Source organism: Octodon degus, unplaced genomic scaffold (genome assembly GCF_000260255.1).
Source record: "Octodon degus isolate 3935 unplaced genomic scaffold, OctDeg1.0 scaffold00008, whole genome shotgun sequence".
Taxonomy (NCBI): Eukaryota; Metazoa; Chordata; class Mammalia; order Rodentia; family Octodontidae; genus Octodon; species Octodon degus.
In genome coordinates this window covers 17,168,514-17,173,111 of record NW_004524584.1, presented here as the reverse complement: position 1 = coordinate 17,173,111, position 4,598 = coordinate 17,168,514, and the positions used below count along the sequence as shown (strand labels likewise).

At 36.8% G+C, this 4,598-nt stretch overlaps 1 pseudogene; it reads left to right on the top strand.

Moving 5' to 3' along the window:
- The first annotated feature begins 212 nt into the window (after positions 1-212).
- Positions 213-4,598, top strand: part of LOC111813544 — a 15,705-nt pseudogene continuing 11,319 nt past the window's right edge.

The following is a 4,598-nucleotide window of genomic DNA, read 5'->3' as shown; positions in this document are numbered from 1 at the left end:
AATATCAATAAATAAAAATTTAAAGGGTGAAATCACAGGAGACACTGTGGAAATCCAGAAGACAGTGACAACTTTGAAACAATATACTTCAACAAATTAGCAAATTTTGAAGATACAGACTGATTCCTAGACACACACAAACTACTGAAACTATCCCACGAAGATATAAGCATGCTTGCTTCCACCACAGCAACCACTGAAGAACAGTAACCATGGTCCTCTGCTATCCAATGGTGATGACCCTCAACAAGGGCCACAAGGTGACTAAGAATGTGAGCAAACGGAGGCACAGTGGATGCCTCAAGAGACACACCAAGTTTGTGCTGGACGTGATCCGGGAGGTATGCAGCTTTGCTCCCTATGAGTGGCGTGCCATGGAGCTGCTCAAGGTCTCCAGGGACAAGCGCACCCTCAAGTTCATCAAAAGAAGAGTGGAGATGCACATGTATGCCAGAAGGAAGCCTGAGGAGCTGAGCAACATGCTGGCCGCCATGAGGAAGGCAGCTGCCAAGAAGGACTGAGCCCCTCTCAAATAAAGCTTTGCAGGAAATTAAAAAAACAAAACAAAACAAAAAAAAACAGATATAAGCATGCTTCACACCCAATAACAAGTGATGAAATTGCCACAATAATGAAGACTCTATAACTAAATAAAGTCCATGACCTGATGGATTCACTGCTGAATTCTACAAAACCTTTAAGGATATTATATCACCAATATTTCTCAAGATCTTCAAAGAACTGAAAGAGATAGAGTTCTTCTAAACTCATTTATGGAAGCCATAAATATAACCCTGATCCTAAAACTGGATAAAGACCTAACTAGAAAAGAAAACTACAGACCAATCTCCTTTACAAACATAGGTGCAGAAATCCTCAACAAGTTCTAAGCAAATAGAATGCAGCACATTATCAAAAAGATGATACATTATGATCTAGTAGATTGTATCCCAGAGATGAAATGATGGTTCTATACATGATATATAGATACATACACACATCCATACATAAATATTAAACATCACATTAACAGAATCAAGGTCAAAAACCATATTATCACATGGCATAGCAGTGTATGCCTGTAATTCCAGCATTTGGGAAGCTGAAGCAGGAGGATCACCATGAGTTCAGGGCCATGTTAGGCTACATAGTGAGTTCAAGGCCAGTATGAACCACATAATAAGACCCTATCTCAAAAAAAATGTAACAAAAAGTCCATAGGATCATATCAATAGGTGAAGAAAAGGTTTTTAACAAAATCCAAAATCCAACATTCTTCATGATTAAAAAAACCCTGAAGAAAATAGGTATAAAAGGATAATATGATAAAAACTGTATATGATACACCTATATGTAACAGCATACTAAATGAGAAAAATTAAAAGAATTCCTTATAAAATGAGGAGCAAGACAAGGATGTCCACTATCACTTCTTCTATTCAACAGTATTTGAGACTTTACACAGAGCAATTAATCAATGGAGGGAAATAAAGGGATCCATATAGGAAAAGGAGAACTCAAATTGTCATTATTTGCAGATGATATGATACTCTACTCAGAAGACCCAAAAACTCCATCAAAAAACCTCTTAGATGTCAGCAAAATAGCAAGATACAAGATCAAAACACCAGGGGCTGGAGAGATGGCTCAGTAGAATAAGTGCTTCCCTGGCAAGTGCAAGGGCCTGAGTTCAATCCCTGGTTCTGAAAAAAAAAATCAAAACACCAAAATCATTAGCATTTGTGTACCCCAAGAATAAACAGGGTGAAAAGAAAATTATGAAAATGATACCATTCACAGAAGCACCAAGAAAAATGAAATACTCAAGAATTAACCTAACCAAGGAAGTGAAACACCTTTACAAAGAAAACTTCAGTACTATGAAGAAGGAGATTTAAGAGCATCAAAAAGTAGAGAGATGTCTCCTACTCCTGGATAGGCAGAATCAATATTGTCAAAATGACCATATTCCCAAAGCTATTGTGCTGATTCAGTGTAGTTCCAATTAAATACCAATGACATACTTCACCGATCTGGAGAAAACAATTCTGAAATTCTTATGGAACCAAGAGACCCAGAATAGCAAAAGTAATTTTGGGCAACAAGATCAAAGCAGGAGGTATAACAATACCTGACTTCAAGCTATACTACTAAGCAATAATGATAAGAATGGCATGGTACTGGAACAAAAACAGACATGTGGATTGATGGAACAGAATTAAGGGTACAGTAATTTCCCCAGACACATTCAGCCATTTAATCTTTGAAAAAGGGGCTAAAACAATATGTTGGAGAAAAGATAGCCTATTCAATGAACATTGTTAGGACAATTGGTTATCAGTGTGCAGAACATTGAAATTGGACCCTTATCTCTCACTACATACTAAATTAAAATATGTTCAGAGATCTAAACATTAAAACAGAAATATTAAACCTACTAGAAAAAATGGGTAAAATACTTGAAAACACAAGTGTAAAGGAGTTTTCTAAGTGGAGCCTCAATTGCACAAGAGATAGCGCAAGAATTAACATTGTATTAGATTAAAAAGCTTCTCCATGGGGCCAGGGAGATGGCTCAGTAGAATAAGTACTTCCCTGGCAAGTGCAAGGGCCTGAATTCAAGCCCAGTTCTGGGAAAAAAAATAATAAAATAAAATAAAATAAAATGCTTCTCCAGATCAAAAGAGCCATTCAGTAGAGTGAAGAAACAGTCTACAGAGTGAGAAGAAATTTCCAGCTATTTCTCAGACAGATTTCTAAAACGTAAAGTTTCTTGTCTCAGCAATGAGAGAAAAGTAACAATACACAGACTATACAAAGAATTAAAAAAATTAAACCACCTAAAGTTAAGGATCCAGTCAAAAAGTGGGCAAGAGAAATGTACAGACACCTCATAGAAGAAAAAATTCAAATGATCAGTAAATATAAGAAAAAATGTTCAACATTTCTGGCCACTAGAGAAATAAAAATTAAATCAATGCTAAGATTCCATCTTACTCCAGAAGTAATGACAATCTAAAGAAAACAATCCAGCACTTGGGAGGCTGAAAAGAGGAGAATCAATACTAGTCCAATCTACATATTGAGACCCTGTAGACCCTGTCCTAAATACAGAAAAAAAAAAAAAATAAAAGAAATCAAGCAATAACAAATGCTGGCAATGGTGGGGTGAAAAAGAAATCTTCCTTCATGGTTGATGGGAATGTAACCATTTCACCATCATGGAATTCAGTATGGAGATTTCTCAGAACTGAAATTAGAAATTCCATACAACCCAGTGGTTGCCCTGATACGTATCTTCCTCAAGCAATTAAGACATCATACTACAGTGATACATGCATAGCAAAGTGTATAGCTATGTAACTCAAAATAGCTAAGTCCTGGAAATAGCCTGTGTACCCATTCAATAGATGATTTGATAAAGAAATCATGCTGTCTATGCATAATGGAATACCATCCTGCTATAAAGAATGACAGATATGAATCATTTGTATGAAAATAATGTTGAGTGAAATAAACCAGACACACAGGTTTAAATACTGTACTGTATGCCTCATCTAAGTGAAGCAAAGTACAAACAGAGAATCAAAAAGATGGAGAGAAGGTAATGAGGAGATGGGTCTCTTGCAATAGGAAAGTGGTCTAAGGGAAGAAGTATGAGGGATGAAAAAAGTGTGAGGAGGTGGGGAAGAGAAATAAGTAGAATGAAGACATGCCTGCATCATTGTTTGTGTCTGGATACTTCCCAAAGCCTCATGTAGTCATGGGGAGCTGGATTTTTTGAAGCAGCTAAACCTACAGTTTGTAATTGGTTCATTGTCTTGTGCTTGGATTGGTGGTGTGAGTGCTACACCTGCCCTTAGGCGGGTAGCTGCATACAATATGGGCGAGGGAAAGCGGCTTCCTTCCTCCTTTTTGCTTTTGTTCCTTGCTGTTTTCCACTGCCAAGAATTGTTGCCCCTCAGTCATGCACCCTGCCTTGAAGCCAGCTGATTACAAACTGAAGCCACCACAAACTGTGAGATAAAACAAACTTTTTCCTTAATTTTGGACGTCAAGTTTCTTGTCTCAGTAACGAGAGAAAAGTAACAAACAAGAACCTAATAACCTCCAGTAATGTAAACATTATGTGCCATAACATGAACTAAGATTGATAATATCAACAAGAATGAAAAATGGGATAGGAAATGGGAGGAAGAGGGAGAGAGTAATGGGAAAGGTCTTAAAAAAAAAAAAAAACTAACTAACTGTGGTATGTACTTACAACCATTCCCAAAGATGACTGTAAAATGCATGGGTTGAAAACATGTACTAATGAAGCACTAATACAATAAAAAATAAAAAGAACAAAAAATAAAACAAAGAAACAAAAAGAAAGCAAGATCCTAATACCCTCATCTATGTTCAGTCAGCAAGCAATGGCAGCAACCATGTAGAACTGGCAACAAGATAGCCTGAGCAGAGAAGGCCGGAACCCTCTCCAGGTTCCCTTAGCTGTAGAGTAATGCACAAGGTATTGAAACATTTCCAATTCTCCTCAGGAGGACAAATTTTTTAAGAGGAAAAATAATAAAATAAACTTTCAAAATGAGATAGTA